Source organism: Lepisma saccharinum, chromosome 2 (assembly GCF_977018435.1).
Source record: "Lepisma saccharinum chromosome 2, izLepSacc3.1, whole genome shotgun sequence".
Lineage (NCBI taxonomy): Eukaryota > Metazoa > Arthropoda > Insecta > Zygentoma > Lepismatidae > Lepisma > Lepisma saccharinum.
Genome location: NC_139230.1, coordinates 39,888,038 through 39,912,197, shown reverse-complemented (window position 1 = coordinate 39,912,197; position 24,160 = coordinate 39,888,038). Strand labels below are relative to the sequence as shown.

Below are 24,160 nucleotides of genomic sequence, written 5' to 3'. Positions count from 1 at the left end.
ATCGTACGCCGACGTACGTAACACACCGCACTGTGACGCCAGGGGTCTCGGGTCCGACTATCATCATTCATCCTCATCTTTGCGATTAGTCAAAAGTGTCAGAAAAGCGAAGTAACCAAATCAATAAATTCTAACCAAACGTTTCGAGAGAGAACCTCTTCTCATAGGCGTCGGGAGAAGGGTTGACCCCCTCATAAAATTCACAATGTTCATTTCAAGTTACAAAGAAAGCAGAAAGCTTCTTGTTTTTATTATTAAAAACAGAAAGAAAGTTCAGTTAGTCAGTATTCGAATAGAGGTAAAGAAACAATTGCTTTGATGGGAAAAAAAATATGTTTAAAATATAGGATCCGGGTTATGTTAGACTAGCTAGACTATCTGCGAAGCCTAAAGTCTAGAGAATAAAATACAGGAGAGTTGCTGACTCTGGAGTTGGCAACCTGATTTCTTATGAGTTGGTAACCTGATTTCCTATGAGTTGGCAACCTGATTTCCTATGAGTTGGCAACCTGATTTCCTATGAGTTGGTAACCTGATTTCTTATGAGTTGGCAACCTGATTTCTTAGGAGTTGGTAAATTTATTTATATTCATGGCCTAGGACCACGTGACATGAGATAGCCCAGTATACGCCACTGGTTTTCATATTCTATCATCACAGCGCGCTACGACGCCAAGAATCCCGAGTGAAACATGGATGTTTGTAATTGTCCTGAATGTGAAGATAGACAAGTGAGAAAAACTAATGACAGAATTGAAAGATATTGACAGAGGAAACTACCGCTTAGGGGTTTCCCTTTTTTTAAAAAAAAAAAAAGAGAGACAGAGAGAGAGGTGATCACAGTTCGATATGACGCCAAGGGTCCCGGGTTCCAATCCCGTTCTGGACATGGATGTTCTTTGTGAGTATCCCTTCATCAATTTCATGATATCCTCATATCATCACTCATCCTCATCTTCGCGATTAGCCAAGTGTGGCAGAAAATTGAAGTAAATTAAACCAAATCAATCAATCAATCATTTCAGTCAAAGAGTAAGTGGTTCCACATATTTCAAAATTCCAAAAATTAGAGTTTTATGTGGGAGGTCAAACAATATAAACTTTTAGCAAAATTTCCACCTAACTTTTAAAGTTCTTGAACGAGACGTGTAAAAGTTAATAACAAAATAGAATGGATGAAATGTAACAATAATAATGGAAAACAGTTGTGCGGGATTTACTCATCTGGCGGATCGAGTAGCAAAGTCTCTCTAAAAATACACTTGGAATAAAAATTGGTTTATTTTTATTATTGTATAATAATCACCATAACCATGATAAATATTGTTGTTATTATTTCTACTATCCAAGTTATATCAGTGGCCTGGCCCCCTCTATAAACATTTCCGGCGACGCCCATGCCTCTGCTCTCGTCTCCAGGTGAGCAATAATTTTTTGCGGTGGTGGGAATCGAACCTACGACAGACTGTAATTTCACTGCAAATCCGATGCGTTTAAGTGGCTCTTAATTGTCCTTACAATTCTATGTGAACACCGAAGTTTTGGAGCTTGCACTGGGATTCGGCTACCGCGGGGTTCGATTCTAAGAAATTTCACAATGACTTATAAAATTTATTATAAATAAATCATTTTTTAAAAATCTGACAGTCCATGCTTGTCACGTCTCGAATACTTTATCACTGATTTTTCGGAGAGAACAAATGAATTCAAGATATGCTTGGAGGAAAAGATTAGTTGGGACTTACAAGCGATAGAAGCATTTTTGTCGCAAACAATTCTCAGATATTGTGGGGAGGAAATCGCTCACCCTTTCATTGATAAATTTCATTTGGTGTGACTGAACATGTGAGATTTTTATCCCCATCTATCGTGCAGAATCCTTTCTAAAATTTTACAATTACAGTTCGTTTTTTTAAAAAAAAATTAACTCGTTATAGTTACTTAACTCGTTATAGTTTGTATAGTTAGTCTAAAACCACTAAGTATGAGGAGATCCGTTATGTTCATCTCTACAAAACTTTGAATTTAGTTGAATTTTCAATAATTGTTTTATTATTTGTGTGATAACATGTGTTTCCGACTCTAATATTTATTGTACAGTACAGTCACGGATTGTAACGATTTCATTGAAAGTCAATAACCCAGAAGTGTCTGTGGCTGTACAAAGGGAATAAATTACACGCACACACACTCACACATGTGTCGGGCCTCCCCGATGGCGTTGTGGTAATGAAAGTCGTCGCCTTGTAATGAAGGGTTCCGCGTTCGATACCTGGTGGAGGAACATAGTGGTTCGATATATCTATTTCGTCCATCGCTACGATTCTTTCCGCTGTAAATTGAAAAAGTGTTTCAACGAACAACGTAGTGATCGATTACGTTTGCTATTTCGGGTCTCTGCAGATAAAGTTATCTGCGATGGATTATGATAGATAACGACATATCAGGCATTCTTTTCTTTTCTGTGCTCCGTTGCTGAGTGTCTTACAATAAGTAGTTCAATATAGCTGCAAGGGTGTTGTGCTACGTATAATATTTTCATTTAGTTAATCTGTTTTTCATCTTCTGAGGTATGTACCTTATGGAGAATATGGGTTGTGAATAGAAGGTAAGATGATTTCTCTTATTTTTCTATTGTTTTCTCTTTGCAACCGATTGTAGAGAAATGAGAGCTATGCTTTCGACGTAGTAGCAGCACCGACTTTAATCCTAAAGCAATTTCGGTGAAAGTGAATCTATTATAAAACTGCGGTCATCTCTCGGGCAACTTTCTTCAATTCAGGAAAATAATAGGCTGGATATGGCATTCTGTACGCGTGCTGGTCTACAAAGGAATGATGTAGTTGTTATGTTCATATGTTCTAACACTGAAACAAGAACTTTCTTGGTGACATAAAGCTTATAAGTTTTGGAATGCTGTAATCGAAAGTAACATCTATTTCTCTTCATACATGTTAATGAATAAAATGGCACGTAGGTAATCTTGGCGGAAGAGAGTATTTATATTCCTCGTTGTTCATCTAGGTTAATTGCAACTATGAAGATGGATGAATGATGACAATCTAAGAGGTTTTCGAGAAGTTTCCATCCGGGAGGTGTAAGGTCGTTTTCATGGTCGGTATTAGGGTAAAAGTGCCAAAATGACAATATATTGTTATTTGTTTTTAATTTGGAGAGGGATTTTGGGATAAAAATGTATGTGTGAATAAATCATTGGATCAACTAATGAAACAGACGAAAAAACATCAAAATAGACACCATACTGATTTGCTAATAACTGGATTACACCAAATTCTGAAATTCTTGTTTTGATTTCGATGTGTTTAGTAAAGCCACATAAGTTTAGTTCAGGTTCTCGCACAAAAACTCGGTCTGTAAACTATTGGTTATTACTCCCTCTGTCCCATAATTATAGTCCGGTATACCAAAATGGTAGTACAGGAATGACAGACGAAGAGGCAGATGGAAAGCACAATTTGTACTGATCCTTGAGTAGTAAAGTTGTATGACTCATTCCCTTGTTTTATGTTCTTCTTCTTTATACACCAATATCACAGTTTGAATATTGGGCAGTTATTATGAGACAACAACCAAAGGTGTACCGGACAATAATTATGGGACAGAGGGAGTAGTAAATTTGCGAAAAATCAATTAAAAATATATTAGTATGATCGAGTTAAATATATTCTGAGCCATTAATTATTATAGATTCCACTGAATTCCATTCGATGTAATCGTTACAACGCAGAAATGTCCGTGACTACAATTGTGATGGTACGTTTGAATTTTCTTCGTGTGTTCAGAACTTGTATCTTCGTTCCTCTATAGCCTAGTGTTAAAGAATATCTATAGTTAGCCTCTCCGAATGAAAAAAAGCTTGAATGCAATCATGAGGCGAATGAAGATTTCTAAACTGCAAACGAATATATTTACGGAAGTGAATGTGGAGTGTAGAGTCAACACAAGAATGTCGACCTTATTTGTATTTTGGATATTTATTTTACCTCGCTTTTATTCCTCTTTATATTTAACGCGATGATAAGGATAAATGATGATTCTATTAAATTGATGAAGGAACCTTGAGCGGCGACGTTGAATCGACCATTCAACTAGCATTTAATCCGAGATTTCATAACTTTTTTTGAGGGTGGATCAAAAATATTTATGGCTTTACAGGCACAATACTCTTGCGAGTGTTTTAAAATGATTTAGTTCTGAGGTTGATAGATTCTCTCTGTTTCTTACATCTTTGGAGAAGAAGTGGCTTCCTGTCTCATTCCTCCTCCAATCGCGCTTATAAATGTGTTTCCGTGTGAGTTTGTGTGTGTGTGTGTGTGGGTGTGTTTGTTTGTGTCGGTGTAGTGTGTGTGTGTACACTGTATATACAAACTACGGGAATTCATCGGCAAGTTTAGAAGCATGTGGGAAACAAAGGAAAGCCATAGCAGGTATAAAATCGAGCGGATCGTGCAAAACTTTGTTTAGGAAGTAGGAAATACTAACTCTGCATTCACTATACATTTATGAAGTGGCACTATGTGCAAAATAGAATATCATAACACGAAGTTTAATAGAGCGGATCGTGTAAAACTTTATTTAGGAAGTAGAAAATACTAACTCTGCATTCACTATACATTTACGAAGTGGCACTATGTGCAAAATAGAATATTATAACACGAAGCTTAATAGAGCACACATAACACCCGAAATAAACAACTTTTAAGCCATACTTCTAACGCTAGTTCATGAAGGACCTGAACAGATGGCAATTAAATTATTCAACCATCTAGCAGATGCAGTAAAAGAAGAAACAAACGTGACAGGGCTAAAAAAAAATGTAAATAGATTGCAAACATACGGCTTTGAATGACACTCTTAAGATTTCACCACTACTTACAATAATGTACATAAAATATTTATCAGGAAATTTACTTTTCATCAAATGGACGTACCATCGTTCTTTTTGTTATTCAACAAATATTCAATTTTTTACTTTTTTGACATTTGCTTTTACACAAATTTTAGCGGTCTTAACTACACGTAAGCTAGATGATGAAAATTTGCTCTTTTTCTCTGATTTTATAGCGTCATTTTACTATTTATGTAATAACAATATTTTTTAGTCCAGAAACAAAAAGAACAAAATAGGTACCTATTAATGTTGTCTTTCCTCCATTTCTTAGTCTGTGGTTACATACAATACTCCATACGCATCGGAGAAATTAAGTACTAATAAATTAATTTACGTATTATTACGAATCGACCTAGTAACGTATTAAATTGAAACACTTTTGTTATTATATTTCCGAGACACTTATCTCGGATTGTCTCCCCAAATATATTTCTTGATACGTTCTAGTGTTGTGACGAGTTAGTATGACTCGGTAACTAGCCTTTGTTATTTTATACTAGAATTATACAAGTATCGGCATCGATATATATATATATATATATATATATATATATATATATATATATATATATATATATTACAAGTAGGAAGAGGTGAGATATTAGAATGACTAAATTCCTTTCTTGTAACTTTCGCCGTGACACCTTTCCTTTATGGCACCCCTCCACACGCCTTCCAGTGGCCCAACCTCCCATGTCTACGTAGAGGAAATCGGTCGATTGTTTGTCCCAGGAACCAGACTTTGAGGGCATATGCGTGACGTCACATATGGCCTGCTGTTTGTGGGTCATCCGAGTTGTTTCTTTGACCCACTGGAATGTCTGGGGAATTCTGATCGTGCACACGGCCATTGAAGGAGACCGACAATCATGCAGGACTCTGCGAAGTCTGGCCCTTGAAGCATTCATTCACCTCACTTCCTGAGCTGATGGAACGTCCATCTTGGAAGCGTACCGTCAAAGAGGGAGAAGGGATATGCCGAAGGGAAGTTAAGGCCGGATATGTGGAGGTGTTTTTTTTTCGTTTGATGATCCAAAAGCAACTAACAAACTAGTGTGAAGGTGGGCTACCATTAAATGATATGTCACCCTCCTGTCCAAATGAAATGGGAGATTTCCAGTTACGGCAAATAAGTATTTGTTTGTTTGAATTCTGGTTTGTGTCCACTTTATGCACAGAAGACTGATCGGGACTGGACCTACAGTTTAAAGTGGGTTCCGAACCACTATGTGCTTCCACCTTGTCTCGGATTTTGCGTCGTTGCCTTGTAATCAAGGGGTCCCGGGTTCGATTCCCAGTGGAGGCACATAGTGGATCGGATTCTACTTTAAGCTGTAGGTCCAGTCCCGATTAGCCTTACTTTGCACAAAGTGGACTTAGAACACCAATTCAATTCAATTCTCGGATTTGGGACCCCTTTGATTACGAGGCCCAAATAAGTTTACGAAAAGTTAATGGATAATATTAAGAATAATAAAAGCTTCATTGGAAATAACAAATTTTCATCTTACGGATCTTGAATTTTTCTATTTATTTCGTTATTTATTTCCTTCGTAGAACAACTTCTTTTGTAAAAAAAAAAAAAATAGCGGTCTGATCTATGGTATAGAGATTGAATGTATGCTGTTTTAATTTTGCATATTTTACACCATGTTTTTACTATTACATGTGATAATAACAATGTTATATTTCATATTATCAGTAATAATCAAAGATATTATTACTTTTCGTTACTATTACGTGTGAGGGAGTGTGTAAAGACCCCTCCCGAAATATATTTCTAGATACGTGCCTGACTGGCAGTACTCGCTACCCAGAATACTGAGGGGCCTCCTCAATGACGCAGTGGTAGCGTCGCCTTGTAATCAAGGGATCCCGGGTTCGATACCCGGTGGAGGCACATAGTGATTCGGATCCCACTTTAAACTGTAGGTCCAGTCCCAATTAGCCTTACTGTGCATAAAATGGACTTAAAACATCAACTCAATCAATCAAACCAGAATACTGAGGATTTAAAAAGATACCAAGATCCCTTAAATAATAACTCCAATAATTATTTTAAAACTATCTATTTGGATAGTGATAACCAAAAACGTCGTAGAACTATCTGTATTTTAAACAAAAATGTCATTCTTCATTATGATACTGTTGAGTGTTCTTCGTTAATATTTACAGAGTATGTATTTACTTATTTATTTATTTAACAAAGCATAACATCTTTCTGGAAATATAGCCCAGGTACGGCAGTGTTGGTGGCCGCGGTGGCTCAGTCGGTAACGTTGTCGACCTCCGTGGCGAAGTGGTTAGCAGAGCGCGCTACAACGCCAGGGGTTCCGGGTTCGAGTCCCGGGTAAGGCATGGGTATTTGTGATTGTCTGTCCTGAAAAAGTCCTGAAATAGAAATGTAAATGAAATGATATGAGTGAATGTGATGGGGGAAGCTTCCGCTTAGGGGGCTTTCCTTTGTGTTAAAAAAAAAAAAAAAGTCGGTAACGCGTCTGACTACCATGCTCAAGGTCCCGGGTTCGATCCCCGACCGGTTCAAATCCGGGAACTTTTCTAACGGTGGAAGCGGCCCCGGCGCCCACCCAGCGTCGAATAACATGGGTACCTGGGGGAAACCCTGGGGGGTAAAGGCGGTCAGGGGCGTGATGCTGATCACATCACCCCCACTCACGACCGGATCAAGAAAGTGTGGGGCGTTACCCCCACACCCCCTATACGCCTTCATGGCGTGGTGCTATGCACAGGGGAACACTTTACTTTTTTTTTTTACGGCAGTGTTAACAAACACACTAAATTGTGGGTATTGTGACTATGTATATTTCTATATATTTCTGCCTTACATGCCAGAAAAAATCTTCTCCTCTTAAACGATTGTTTTTAATTCTCCTTGTTCCTTAGATCAGTTAAAATGGAACTGATTCTAACATAAGCAAATTTGTGTTAACACACTCAAGGTTTTTGCTCCTAATTATATCTATTCTAATTCTACTGTTGAACATAAGATTTGAACTCCCTTGAACTCTCTCCCAGTTCCAAAACATGTTTTCCATTTTACAACTCTGTAATGTTTTCAGAATCTTGTTTGCTTCTCTTGTATTACGTATATTTCACTAATAGATTTTATGTTTCCATGGTCATGCTATTAGAAAAACCAAAGCTTATTTTATTGATTTGTATTATATATGTGTGTATACATATACAGGGTGTTTCAAAAATACTTTTACGATGCCCGAGGTCACGGGTTCGAATCCATGGCTGTTCTTTGTGAATGCCTTTTAACAAATTAATCAATTTCGTCCCTTCATCAATTTCATCATATCACCACTCATCCTCCCTCTCTCAGCAATCAATCAATAGTACCACAGAATGTTTACCGACCTGGAATTTCGTAAGTCCCTGGTACTCAGTGGCGGCGATTAGTTGGGGGCGTGGGGGGCAGCTGCCCCCACTTTTTGCCACTTTTGCCCCCGCACTATGCTAAACCTTATATACAAATGGAATTAAACTGTCCTTGACCCCCCCAGTTTTGGCACCTTGCTCCCCCGTTTATGGAAGCCAATCGCCGCCACTGTTGGTACTTTATAGAATTATTGAGGTCAGGGTGGATTATACGTAAATGATTCGGTATACTAAGATGCCCTAAACAACCGCAACGACATGTTCATCGTCACATGTAAAGTCTCTTTGGTTATGGTCGATACAAGAAATGCGGCAAACGTGACATATATCAAGCATATACAATTGTAATGTTCATATTGGTCAATATCGTTATATTAAGTGGTTTAATTATCAAACTATTAAAAGTATACCAAAGAGCTAATATTCTAGTAACGACAATAATTTAATATAGCATAAATAATTTGGTTTTATCGCTTGTAATCTGACAAATATCAAACGTTGACAATATTTTTGTAACAAAAATTAGGGAGCGGGGTGTGCAGCATAACATTTTTATCCTTGAAATTTGGAAAATTCCCCGGGGAAAACATGGAAATGTACGTGAATCACGTTACACCAGACACTCTGTAGTACTATGCCTGTAGTCTCTATATGGAAGGACCTCCCTGAGACGAAGTGGTGACGCTATCGCCTTGTAATCAAGGGGTGTGGTTCGATCCCACTTTAAACTGTAGGTAAAGTTCCGATTAGCTTATCCATGCATAAAATGGATTTAAGAAAAGCTATTTGGATGTTTCTCGCTCTTACCATTAGCAAAGGGCACCCAACCTGAGATGTTTCAATCACTATACTGGGACGGTTTATTGAATGAATGTCGTGGATATTTACTTGAGCTAGCAAGCTTTCATTAATTCTTCCTTTAAAGAGCAAATAATAATTATTTCGTCGACTCTCCATCAAGAGAATAATAGGCAGCAGTTCCTCACTTGATGAACACTACCCCCACCCTTAATGGTGTTTTTTGTCCAATCACAGATCTTTGTTTCCATCTCCTTCCTTCTGGGTCGTGCGTCAACCATACAATCCTTGACATTCCATTCCTCTGTTAAAATGCAATCACTGTTATCCTGCCTGGCACGTAACCGTTAGTTCGAGAGACTGTTCGCTCCACATTTCGCTTCGCTGCTCAAGTTTCATATCATCGTCTAGCAACTCAACCTGCAACCATTGATTGTAACATTTCACGAGATTGTAAAGTTGCCACCATGTTCGTGATGTTGAGATGGGTCCATTTTTGCTGCAATCACTTCAGATACAAAAGCAAATATTAACACACGCCTATTTTTTCCTTGACGCCCCGTTTTCTGCCTCCTCATGCTAACCGAGACGAAGATGATGATTTCGATTAAAATGAGCCGACCTCCTTGGCGGAGTGGTTATCACAGCGCGCTACGACGCCAGAGGACCCGGGTTCGAATCCCGGCCTGGCCATGGTTGTTCTTTGTGACTGTTCCTTCATCAATTTCATCATATCATCACTCATCCTCATCTTTCCAAATGTGTCAGAAAAAAGAAGTAAAATGAACAAAATCGAACAATGGATTAAAATTATGAACATTCGCAAAGCATGCCCAGGGAAGGACGAGATTCGGAGTCGAACACTCAACGCGCTTGACCACCAAGATGGCTGCTTCAAAGTTATTTTGAATCATGCAGTATTCAGTCAATTCACCTCTATAAATATTAAAGTTTCTGTCTCTTTCTTGCATTACACTACCTAATTCGACGATTTATGTGAATGGAGTGACAGGGGTTATGCGTCAGCTTAGTATTCAATGTATTACCGGGTAGGTATTCACGTAGGTTCACGATCTCTGAAATGTCCCACGTTCCTTCAAGGAATGCAACGAGCATGGATGTGCCAAGGAAAACTCGGGGTTGTTTTTAAAACCGTCAAGTAATCGAATCATAGATTCGAAACTGACAGATTTTAGAAAATGTAAGGAGGCTATATACTTTTATAAACGTTATACTTTAAAATATACCTCGTAAAACTATTTCTGAAAATACTAAAATATGATACAAGTAAAGAGAATAACATAAGTAAGCAAGGAGCCGCGATGTTCAAGTCTGTAAGGCGTCTGACTGCCGGGTGAGATCCTTTGGTTCTGTTGTCGTGGTTGATGCAGTGCGTGAAAAAAATGTGATGCAAGTGGTGTGTCGCACCGGGGCTTCCGTCCAACTAGTGTTGCCCACGAGACGAGACGGGACGAGACTTTGGTCTGTCCCGTCCCGTCTCGTGAAAACGCTGTCTCGTCTCGTGTCTCGTCTCGAAAATATTAGTTTGTCCCGTCTCGTGTCCCGTCTCGTCTCGTCCCGTCTCGTTTTGTCTCGTCTCGTCTCGTAAAAGTGATCCGGGATATCATGCCAACAAAAGTCAAAAGTAGCAGAAACACAATATTTTTCCGGAAAGTGGGATAAAGCTTCAAATATTTTACCCATTGCGTGGTGAGAATAAATAAGGTTCGTTAATCATGAGGACATTAATATTAAAAATGCAGTTTGTTGGTCACTGATTGCTAGGTATCTTATGAAATCTACCTTGTGGTTTTTCTCGCTTCATAAAACTATCTATCCATCGTACATTTATACCGAGTTTGTTAGAACCTGTCCCGTTTCCCGCGCTAGCGATCGCTCGACAATTTTGGTGCCAATGAGAAACGAGAAGAAAGTCGTCCGCTGGGCAGCGAGGAGCGAATGGAAGCCAGAAGAGAGGAGCTTACGTAGACGCTGTTGTCACGTTGCGTATTTTAATTTGCTGCCTGGCTTTGGCTTTCCCCAGCACGGAGTTCAGGCGGTCTTCAGCAGCAACACCGCTTGGTTGATGCTAGAAAAGCCAGCAATCAGCTAGCGCGGGAAGCGGGACAGGTTGTAACAAACACGGTATAAGTGAGTGCTCTTTTTCATTACTGCTATACCTTTTGGAAGTCTTGAAATGTTTTCCAATAGACCTTCTTTCTTTCTGAATGTCGAACTTCCGTGCACTATGAAAATGTACATTTTTTCTTTAAATTCTAAGCTTGGCGCTGGGGAGCAACAAAAAAGTTTTTAAATGTGTAGTACGAACACAAAAGACTATTTAAAATTTCAATATTTAGTATATTACAAATAGAAAGCATTTATTGTTCTTAATATTGTTAAACATCTTCTATGACATACGTTTCAAAAAGTGTTTCTTTGTGATATTGTACTGTGTCTTATGCTCAGCTTATGACGCACATACTTCTTTGTTTTCCCTTTAGCCTCTAAGTCCGGTACCACCACCGCTTGATCTAATTTATCCTTCGGCAGGCACGCATCTAGAAATATATGTCGGGGGAGGGTGTCCGAGCCAAGTGTTTCAGAAAAAATGATAATAATAACATTAACGACAACAATTAAGCAAATGTTTAAATTAATACATTAATATAATTCATAGGTCTATTCACTTGAATATGTAAATTAATCAATTCTATTATTGTTATTGCATGAAATGTTACAAAGATGGTAGAAGAATATTAATATAACAGCACAAATATTAGCCAATATCTAGCTTACGTGTAGTTAAGATCGTCAAAATCTGCATAAAAACAGCTGTCCTGGCAAGAAAATTAATGTCAAAAAAGGTGATGAATTGAATATTTGCTGAATAACAAAAAAAGATGTTACATCCAGTTGACGAAAAATAAAGTTCCTGATTAATATTTTATGCTCATTATTATAAGTAGTAGCGTGCATAAATGTTCATTGATACTGTCATTCAAAGCAGTATGATCCCAATAGAATCCTTGTTTTCTAGTAAGTTCGGCAGGAATATGTAAGCCTCGATTATGCTAAACAAATATATTTTTTGTTTAGCTAGAGCAAGGCTCCAGGAGGATGCAAGAAGACGTTTCTGCAAAAGTGTATGTTTTTCGAAGCGAAGAAACGTGACAAAACCACCATGTATTGAAGGCAAACCTGCATTTATTTTATATCGCACATTTACAGAGCCGTGCCTCCTGAAGTTATAAAAATCCCAACTTCCATGATTCTTTTAGACATGCTATAGTTGAAAAAAATATGTTTAGATGCACCAATAGTGCATCATTATCAGATTATGCATATAACGTGTTATTGGAATCAACATATTTGTGTAAATTGGGTGCCTTCCTGATGGCGTAGTAATAACGTCGAGGTCTTGTAATGAACGGTCCTCGCATTCGATACCCAATGGAGGCACAAAGTGGATCGGATCGCACTGTAGTTTGGTTCGTGATTTAGCCTAGTTGTGAATAAAGTGGACTTAAAAAAAAAATCAACCTTAAGAATATTAGAATCCACTAATTCACCCGCAGGTAAATCAAATTTCACATATCCCTCTTCATCATCATAGACTTCATGCAATACTCTTGTGTTGCATCCCACGAGGTGCGAGAAATGTGAAGTTATTATTTCCTTGTACTGCGTTATTTCTTTTCATAACAGTAAGGCTAAATTCTAGTTTTATCTGAACTTTTAAAAAATGTGCAAAATACGTCTCTATCTTTAAACAACCACCCTTTCCCATGTATGTGTAAAATAATCCCATTGTCTCAGAAAACCTCTTCCTACGATCAAATGAAGGAAACAACTCTCAAGTCTCAACAATGGACATTTCCACTTTGACATGAAAAACGTTTTAAATCCATTCATTTTACAGATAATGACACAAACATGAGATGTGCAAAATATCTCGGCGATATTTGTTTCGGTTCTCGAGAAACACCGCTGAAATTCACCTCCTACGTCACGGATTTGAAAACGTCCTCTCCACAGACAGGTGGTCCTCTGACGTCATCACTTAGAAATGCGTGCAGGCGGGGCTTCTGCTCGTCCCGTCAACTTAGCATGAGCCGCGGAAGCGACAGCATATTCACTTGTTACTGTGTAAAACAAGTATCTTACAACTTCCAGTGCAAAAATCTGTGCTCCATTTCTTGGAGATGAATTATGCCAAAGCAGTATAGTAGTATTTACTATATTTCAGCCACTCGGTAGAGGGTTTTCCCATTAGGGTGACAAAGCAAACCTTGTAACAGAGGCGAAGATATAGTACAAGCAATGCAAGCACTGCTTGCATAATTCGAATATCATTTAATGTACTTAATGTTCTAACCGTATTTAGTTTCCATCGCACTCGATTTCGCGAAAAAATGCGGCCGCAAACTCCCCCAGCAGCTCTGTAGCAAGCACCAGCCTCAATGCTTGCAGCCGTTCTGCGGGAAAATAAGGCCTCCGAAGGAGTCACATGGCGAAGCGTGAAATTTTGGTAGAACCCGTCCACAAAGCTTCTACAAAAAGCTGTGCTTTCCGAGCTTGCGTGATTCCCGAAAATAGCCGAGTTCAACCGAAAGCAGAAGGATTCATCTATGGGTACGTTGCCAGCAAAAAACTAGTAACGAATATTTGTCTTCATGAACACGTAAACAAGATCGCAAATATAATAATAATTGTTAGTCATAAAATAACTAAAAGAAGTTATTATCACTGTTCTAAATTCCATATATATCATATTATATTACAAATTATTTTAGATTTCGCGAAATGTAAAACGCGTAAAAAAAGTTGACATTGGGAGTTGGGGCAGTGGAATTTCTGCACCCCCGTGAAGAGTTTTCTCAGGGAGGGAGGGAAGATTGGACGGACCTTGGTCCCGCACCCTGCTTCCTGGTCGGTCCAGCTCAAATTACGCCAGAAGTGTTGACCGCTACCAGTGTTTGCAACTGCCAAATTATTTACGCAGTAATTCAAGTGAGCTCTTTCACAAATTTTACAATCAATAAATTGACTGCTTTTGAATAAAACTTGGGGTGAAAATAAAGCTATCTGAGAAAGAACTATCTACTGATATTTGTACATGGCATAGAAGTAAATCGTATACATTCTGCATATTATGAGCACAAGAATATGTTTTAATGATTGATTGATTAATTTGTTGTTTTAAGTCCACTTTATGCACAGTAAGGCTAATCGGGACTGGACCTACAGTTTAAAATGGGATCTGAAACACTTGTGCCTCCACCGGGTATCGAACCCGGAACCCCTTGATTACAAGGCGACGACACTACCACTGCGCCATCGGGGAGGCCCGAATATGTTTTAAGTTCTATTATTATGACGCAAGTGGTGTTCCCAGGGTCTTTTTACGGTCCCCATTTTGTCATCTTTATACTGGGCCAAAGGGGGTTATGTCTACCATCCACCCCCCCTTCGCCCCGGGCACGCCATTGAATGACACTTTATTACTTAAATATTAATGTACATACTCGTTCTGCTGAAATGATTCTGATTCCTCCGCGTAATTTTTATCTCCAAACTGATATATCTTTCCTTTGTGACGGATAAAATTAAGGAAATAGGTTGGTATCACTTTCTGTTGTTTCAGAGATTTTCAAAGTGATCTTGTGTGGATGCTTGTTTTTGCAGTTGTGGAAAGCGCGTGGGATAGTGTGAGTGTTTGTTGCTTCGTGTTTTGTGCTGTGAATTTATCGGAATGAACGCGTATTTAGGAACGGTTGATGTGAAGTGCGGGTGTATTATTGAGCAATTGAAAATTGCTTCGTTTAGCTCGAGAGAGATAAGTGTTAAAATGAAAATCGTGGAAGGGGGTCGACCAACACCAAGAGTTTGAAATTTATTGTGGTGAGCACATCGTCTATGCATGTGTTTCTTTGCTTTGAAATGAATTTTTTATTGTTTGTGTTTAACTTTTTATTTAGTGTTTAAGTTACTCCAATGCGGTTTTTAGGGTGACCAAAAATACTAAATTACATCATGCAGCGTAAAATAAACAAATGATTCCCATTTTTTTTTATCTAAATCGGTTTGGTCACCGTTTGACCATATTAAATAATAATGAACAAATAAAGGTACTAACAAGTAAGTAAGAAATTCCGTCTCCCTTTAGTCGTATGCGGAAAGTTCGCATATGCAAAACGTTTAATATCATATGAATAACGTTACCTGGATTTTTTTTAAAAAGTAAATGTGACGTTTGCGGATCATATGGTTTATTTTTAGTACAGTCACTTTATTACGATATTTTGACAAATCCAGCGACTGGGTAAATGAGGCTATAAACCTTGAATCTTTCCCCTCGGCATGTCGTTGTACTACATGTTTTGTTGTACTGAAACATTGCTTGCCTCCTTCGTAAGACTACGCTTCGCTACTGCCTTGTAACAGTCAATGGCTGAACACGTGAACGCCTTGTTCATTGCGAATACATAGGTTAGTTCTTACTGGCAACAACTTAATGTTATAGGAATGCCTTTTCTGGAATTACAATTATTTTCGTCATAATATTTTCTACACAATTTTTAAGATAATACTTTTAGAACACACTGGTTTACACGCCAATTTCTGCAATATAAGAGGTGATACGGTATAAAAAGGTACGGTGAGTTTTTAAATTTCCTGCAGTAAATGACAGTTTTCTTCAGTTAATATATATATTGCAAATTTTTGTATTTAGCCTACTTTTACGTCGCTTTTCCGGTCCTAAGTTTAACCGCAACGATGAGAACGCATGGTTAATTTATTATGTATCATCTCTAACATCACATTTCTTCCCAATTTTGGCTAATCGCTACAATGAAGATGAATAACTACAAGCAATATTCGAAGTCGGGGTGCAGGAGTACACCCCTCCACACACACACACACATACACACTACCACCAACTGCACAATCTAAGTATCACCCAACCTGCCTCATTTCGAAAACATTCCTTTTATGAGACGAGACGGAAAATGTCTCGTCTCGTGAGCAACACTAACATTAACAATAGAAGCATCCCCCTAGCTGTCCCCAAAGTCTCGAGCAAACATCCTCCCATGTAACAATTTCCAGTTCAATGAAATGTCACTCACAAGGAAACAGTCATGCCCAGGTCGAGAGTCAAACCTGGAACATGCGACTTCCTCAGATAAATCATGAATTTTGTGTATAATAATTACAACGCCAGTTCATTCCTGGTAATTCTGAATCTGCAGTTTGGTTTGCATATATAAGCAGGATAATATTTAGTTTTCGAGGGCTGTACCGTCGAAACGAGGAGTCAAAAAAAAAAATAAGAAGAAGAAAGGTTTGTTTTGTATTTACAATGAAAAGCCTTTTCATACGTTGTTAATTCTATATTTTTCTAGACTTGATACGAGAACGAGAATTGCCCTCCCAAACCGAGACGGATGTTTATAAATTGAGACGAGACTGTCAATGAGACATTTACAAATAAACACGAGACAGACATTTACAACTCTCAACGAGAACGAGACCAAGGCTGCCATGTCTCGTCTCGATAGGATCCTTAGTGGTGAAGTTATGAACCAACCAATTAATGCGTTCGGGGTAACGAGCTGAGGCGGCTTTTTTCGCAGTACAAAATTCAAAAGAATTATATCGTACCATTTCAGTATGGGATATTGTTATACACATGGGCGTGTATATATAGTTCACGGGGGGGTGGGGAGGGATGGATCAACTTTTGGTATGATTAAGGTTGCTTTATTTCGTAAGTAAAAATCCACGACACTGCTGGCCGTAAGCTTGTTGGGGAGCATGGGGGGGAGGGGATGTTGGACCCGACAAAGTTGTGTGTTTGTAGTCACGCTACTTAGTATTGATACTCTTCTGTTCATCTTGTGTCACTACGTTTTTAAGAACCAAATTTCTTTAATATGATTCGAGGGTGAAAAATAACTGATTTGACAGTCTCAATGCAGTTTCTTATCGCAGAAATTCCGAAACTATCAGGAAATTGCAGATATTGGTCTGCAGTCCCATCTGGTGTGTGGAATTACGAAATTTCCTTCCCATCCGTATCCCGTCCTATACGTCTCTAATTTAAGAGAATGAAATAAGTCCAAAGGATTTTTTTATAAACAAGCGGATAGAACAAGGAAACTGGTAATTTTAGTGAACCAAAAAAAGAGGGGGGTTGGACCCGTTGAATCCCCCTTAAATACGCCCATGGTTATACACATTATTTCCTTGTAATAATTATACATAAACTAAGTATAGATATGTACTGTGCAACTAATGTAATCTTCTCAGTGTATTTTCTCTTATCTGCACAAAAATATTTCATCATAATTTGCGCAACAGAAATGGAACACAAACTGAAACTGCTTTATGGAAAAGAAAGTTAAATAGGCTTTATAAATAAAGTGAAGAATGTGAAAATTCCTATGTTGCACTACATAGGTTACGGTAAATATCGATAAATATAAGTTTAAAAAATATTTTTGAGTGTCTGGTCAGCAACCAATTTTATAAGCAATATTTTTCGCATGGCCTGAGAACACACACGCAACTGAACCCATCCATTTACCTTGCACGTGAGCAGCACGGATATTTCATAGAAGAATGATCATTACAAAGCATAGCTTTCCTTTCTCCTATCGCTCCTTCTTCCAGTATTTAAATCGGTACAGATTGTAAAACTGCTGCACGTGTTCGCTCACCGTGGGCTACCCATCCGGAACTGGACGCTCGAAGCAGACGACAAACGAGCTTTCCCTAAGGAGTGACGTAGTAACATGGCGGCGATGTGTTTTCAGCGCAACGCTAGCCTCACAACTTTGGAAGTCTCGTTTCTGCCTTAAACTGGACGCAGAGAAACGCGAGAACTTGCAGGGGTCATTTTTCCAGGGTGTAGTTTTTAAAATTGTTGTAAAAAAAATTGAGTGGAAATGTCCATTATAAATTGTTGCTTAAATTTTCTATTATTTATACAAACAGTAGCACATGTCACGTCCTTTGGTACAACACTGTCAACAGCTAATGTTACTTTCCTCGTCCTAATAAATTTACTTCCAACCAGTGATGGCGCCAGGGAAATTTGACTGCGGGGGGGAAGGCTGGCAACAAAATATTGTAAGGGGGCAGTCACATTAAAACGCCCGAAAACACTATTATTATATATTATTATTATATTCATGTATGGTGTTTTGTGTTTGTTTTTTATTTAGAGTGGACGTTTACTGCCTAAATTTACTTCTTGATTACGAGTTTATCTCCACATGATTCGTTTTAATAAAGACATTAATTTTTTTTATTAGTAAGTTGCGTTGTCTCTAGTGGCCTATTTCAGTATTGAAAGACATTCATAATTTTATAATTCATCGTCTTTCTTGAGATGAAACTACTGATATAAATATTTAAGTTATAAGATAATAATATAAATGATGAAAATAATGCTTCGAAGAGTTTAATTTTCTTGCAAAATATACGTGACGTTGGAAGAAATGAATCTTCTTAAGTATTAGAAACAATGTGAGGCACTTAGTGAAGTGCAATTCTCCTGTAGGAGAATTCTGCTCTGTGTGCTTTGGAGAACACATTGCCACCTTTGTCACGTCCAGGACTTGACATTTCTTCTCAATGGCAAGAACAGCCAAATGAGGGAGGCAGTTTGCATCCAGCATCCTGTTTCGAGCAAGCTCTTTCAAAGATTTTAAGGACAACCATCTTCGTAACGCTGAAGAGTTTTGAGCAAAAATTGTGTTTCACCTTTCAGAGAAATGTTATCACAGGATAAAAGATCAGACAAAGGTTACAGTTATCTCATAATTCAAGAAATATTCGGACCCTGGCATTACTTACTCTTACTCTACCACTCCAACGTATGTCTGTGCTGCACAATTACAGGCACCTATGGAGTTCGCGGGAAGAAGTTTTTCGATTTTGATATGTACGAGAAAGAGCGAACCTGCATCTAATGATTGAAGAGTGGCAAATCCTAATAAGCGTTCTTTTACCTGCCCGCGATATGTTTTGAATCGAATTTTGTGTAATTTGCATTTTAAGGTTCACGTTCAATACATTTCCAAATAATATCCCCTTATTAGCTTCAAGAGTATCGAAGAAATTCCCTTTGTTAAGGTTTCCTCAGACTCATCATCTCGAAATTCAAGTCCCTGAATAGTAAGAAACCGCGATGAATCCACAACAACAGACATGTAGTGTCGGGTTTTCTTCGATCACCTTTGGTCCTGGGTTCGATACCCAGTGGAGGCACTTTAAACTGTAGGTCCAGTCCCGATTAGCCATACTGTGCATAAAGTGGACTTAAAACACCAAATCAACCAACCAACCAAATCTTGAATCAACTTTGAATGTCTTTTAATAATTAGCGTTGTCACTAACGACCACGATTACAATAACTTGCGCGTACTACAGATGATGTCTTGTGGTCCTGAAAATATTCGTGATGTTTTAAAACCATCCACATTCAACACTTTTTCCCAGTTCGTAAGACTGGTTAAAACTTAGGTTAATCTTGGCTATTACAGGACATAAATGAATGAGAAATCACCTATGCCCAGGTCGGCGCTCGAATCTTGGACGAAACAAATTAATATTTGTTAATCAAGTTGGTATTATAAGCAGGAAAGTGATATGATGCAGAATACACCACTTTGAAAAGGTGAACTCTCTTGTTATTCGATATTTAATTAACTTCAGTTGGGGGGCCGGGCGGGGGCGGGGGGCGAAGTGTCTGACATGGGGCGTCCCCCTGCTCCCCTCTGGCGTCGTCACTGCTTCCAACCCTCTAATAACTTCGCTGCTGATAGCCTCACCTTCTAAATGGAAGCTTGTGTGTCGGCGAATAATACAAAGAACTTGTGTTCACTGTCCCTCTTCCATTCAAAGTCTGCCGTTTTCCTTTTCAGCTTTTCCTGCAAAACTTTCTGTCAGCAAGCAAACCAAATTACAGAATTTTTATTGCATCAACTTTCATTCCTACTTTAGGCCTGAATTTATGGCACGTACCCGCTACTGCAGGTCAACCTCGCCCTATGTTTGGTGTTTGCCCCTTGAAGCAAAGGTGTCCATTGTTCAAAGCGAAACCTCTGTCAGTGCGGAACGGCTGAAAAATAGTATCGGAATACACCCTGGTCGTAAACAAGCTCCCGCCACCCTGACATTGCTGTCAGCTTCCCTCTGAAGTTCGATAAAACTACTTTGTGAAATGTGTTTAGTAACGAGTGAAAATGTAGACAGTAGATACTACATGTATTTTGCTCATAAACTTGAAGGCTAAATTTACAGAATAAAAAGAACAGCTACAACATTCCTTCATCTGATTTACAGAAAGGCTAATCAGGACTGGACCCACTGTTTAAAGTGGGATTCAAATCACAATGTGCCTTCACCGGGTATCGAACCCGGGACCCCTTGATTACAAGGCGACGACGCTACCACTGTACCATCGGGAAGTCCCCTCATAGAACAAAATTTCCTTCTACGAAGATTATACAGAACTTAGTGCACTTCCTTCATTTGAAATATATTCTATATCAGCCTCAGTATTTCGTTATTACAATCCAAGGAATAGTATTCTCCTTAAATAAGAAATTAATAAATAAAATAAAAGCATTGGAAATAATCTTCAAACGGACGTAAAAAAATCGAATCCAACCACCTGTAGAATGCCTGAGGGAAACAACAAGAATTTTCTCAACAAAGACATATCCGAAATTTTCATAACATTCTAATAATTTCGCAACCCGTGCAAATAATCATGTGGTAAAATCTTGTCGTGGTTTCCTGTAAACACTAAAATCACCAAATTACTTCTTTCCATCTCTTTAGCTCTCAGCTGTTCGGAGTGGGATAATGAAAGATTATTTGTCCCTAATTATCTCCTTCTCTTAGTCTTGCTAATATCTTGGACTCCTTAATAACTTTCCCAACAACTGCTTATCAATTTGTACTGCCATGTTTCCGACAATGTTTTTCCTACTTCCTAATAACATTCACTTCTGTACACCCTTTGATGTAAAAATTAAATAATAATAATAAACCATATCCGTCGGTCCGTTTATCTTTCCAACCTATAGAGCTGAGACTATTTTTACAAGATAAACCTCGGACGCAGACATTCCACGATCTTTTGGCCCCTCCTTCCACCTTCTCTACCTGCCCTTTTACTTGACGTTATTCAGAATTGTATTAGTATCTGGAGTACTATCGTAACATAAAGTTATTAACCTGGAATGAATTGAAAAACAAAAATGGGAAGTAATGCTGTGTTTGGAAAGAGTATTGAAAATAAGTTTAGGTATTCATTCATAACTCCCTCTAGAATAGTCTTCTTTTGACTTAATACACGCTTATCAACGTTTCTAATTGAAATAATTTATTCCAAGCAAACAAGTATTTGCAACTGATTAAATATTTTGCTTTTATTTTTTCGAGACATTCGAGACGAGACGAGACTTTTCAAAAGCCGTCCCGTCCCGTCTCGTGTCTCGTCTCGAAAACGAGACGAGAAAGGCATTCCGTCTCGTCCCGTCTCGAATTTCAAAAGGCTTGTCCCGTCTCGTGTCTCGTCTCGAAAACGAGACGAGACGGGACATGTCCCGTCCCGTGAGCAACACTACGTCCAACGTTCTTCCTTATTTAAAAACCCCAGAAATAACACTCGGTTCTATTTTTGTACTGCGGTTAAATAATGTTGAAATTGGATTGATTGATTTTTATATTAAGGGCATATCAGCACGTGTTCTGTCGGTCACACAAGCCAGGGAGTCGTAACGTAACGAAATGGAACGGTATTTTCAATTACGGTTTCCGTTACGTTACAACCAGAAACTGAATAACTTTTTTCGTGAACAGAAACGTTACCTCAGGTATATGAACATTACGTTACAGGTGTGCATAACGGTACCGAACCATAACTGATCTGTAAATCAGTAGGTCGTTAGGTGACGCTTTAACGTTCCATCCATTGCCGGCAACCAGTAACGTTACAGGGTAAGAAACAAGTTCGTCACGATTGACTAGTAACTTTAGTGTGTGTGGAAAGTGATAGTAACGCTACAATTAACCAGTAACTTAATTGAGGTCACGACTGTAAAAACGTTACACTCTTTGCTTCAAAGCAACAACGTTATTTATAGCTGGTATCATACAGACGTTCCGATGTGCAATAACGTGTCCGATGCCGTGTTCCGGAGAGAATAACATAGGTCTCTCGTATAATTGTGCTCGTTACTTTTGTAACGTTACAGTTCTTTCCCTTCACAAAAGTCTGTTTCAAAAAAGTGATACACATATCCGTTACGAATAGTAAATACCGTTATCGAAGGCGTTTTCGAAGAAGCCTCACAATTATGATCGGCAGCATACTAACATTACAGCATTTGACATTTTGAAAGTCATTAAATTATAATACGTATTTTCGTTTTGGATGTCAGTGAAAAAATGAAATTGTAAAACAAAACGTTTGAAAACATCCGTAAACAAGATTCAGCGTGACAGAAGTTCTGGTTATTGGAATTTACTGATTAACTATGTATTTATCACAAATATATTTATTTTCTGCATACTAAATCACTTTACGTGGATTTGTTCTAATTTGATTATGTATGCAAGATGAATTTTAACATGTGCGTTCACTTTATACGATAGAAAACAAACGTTTGTTGTAAGAAAACGTTTATGTATATCTTTCTCTCTCTCTCTCTCTCTCTCTCTCTCTGTCTCTCTCTTTCAGTTTACATGTGTTACATCAATTAAAAAATACAGTATGTTTGGCGATGAGAATGATTCATGCTTAGATTAAATTGCTGAAGGACGAAACATAAAGGACCAACCAAGGAATCATCTGTGCTACGCGTTCATCCACGTAAGCGAGAGGCAAGCTTTTTCCTATCGGAAGACGAAAAATAATTATTTGCTGCACGACCTTGATAAGACGAACTGAACCACAAGGAAAGAAACCTGTGCAGACCCGCAACTCCTGTGCACTGTACTACCACGTGGAGGGGAGGGGGAGAGTTGACCGTTCTTCCTTATGGGCCGAGCTGAAGAGTAGAAGAGCTGTGCGCGGACTTTTCGTCCAAGGTTTTTTCCCTTGTGTTCGCTCGTAGCAGCAGCAGCACCACGCAAAATCGGAAAATGTGAATCCTCAAACTTTGTACACGTGACCTTCGGTCACGAAGCAGCCGAGTAGACAACGCCCTGGGGCGATATGAAAGGCACTTTTAGCAAGTAGAAACTACGTAGAAACGAAACGTTAGATGGAATTGTTGTACGAAACAAACGAAACCGCGTTTGTGCAACTGGTTTGTGGCTAGACAGGGCCATTGGACTCTCAAGAAGGCAAGAATTGTATGGGAAGTGATCCTCAAAACTAAGCGAATAAAAGGACAGTATATTTTATCATTTACAAGGGCCCTCATCCGCTTACAATTTTGAAAATTACTTTCAGTAATTCTTGTCTTCTTGGACAGGAGGTTCATTAAACTTTTTGGTGTAGAAACAGACAGAGCGCCCACCTACCACGTTTGAAAGAAGAGCATAGGCAGACATGAAAGTAATTTTCAAGTACGTAAGGACGACAGTCGACGTGAACATTGAGCAACGTGTGACTGCGAAATACAATCGTAACAAAGGACAGGATTCTTCAAGAAACAGTAATTTCATAAAACTTCCTATCATTAACTCAGTTCATCCTTTTATCCTCTTTTGTTTGTTATACTTTTGTATTATTCTTGTTTTATATCGCTTTTCTGCCACTTGTAGATAATCGCGACGATGAAGATGAATGATGATCATATTAAATCTATGAAGGGATGCTTACAAAAAAAAAAACAGCCATGCCCAGGTGTCTACTCGAACTTGGAATGTTTGGTACCGAGTGTATGAGTGGACCACTCAACGACTTCGGTCTTCGAGGCTACGGTTTCAGTTGCAACATGCAGTATAATTACGTTTCTACTACTACTACTTATAAAGCCCCCTTGACACATGAGATACTACAAATAATTTCAG

At 38.5% G+C, this 24,160-nt stretch overlaps 1 protein-coding gene across 1 annotated transcript in view; it reads left to right on the top strand.

Moving 5' to 3' along the window:
- The first annotated feature begins 2,507 nt into the window (after window positions 1-2,507).
- LOC145984007 (epidermal growth factor receptor kinase substrate 8-like) overlaps window positions 2,508-24,160 on the top strand; it is a 265,201-nt gene continuing 243,548 nt past the window's right edge. The window contains exon 1 of the mRNA XM_083117305.1: window positions 2,508-2,608. The gene's annotated coding sequence lies outside the window, so the exon portion shown is untranslated. The remainder of the gene's footprint in view (window positions 2,609-24,160) is intronic.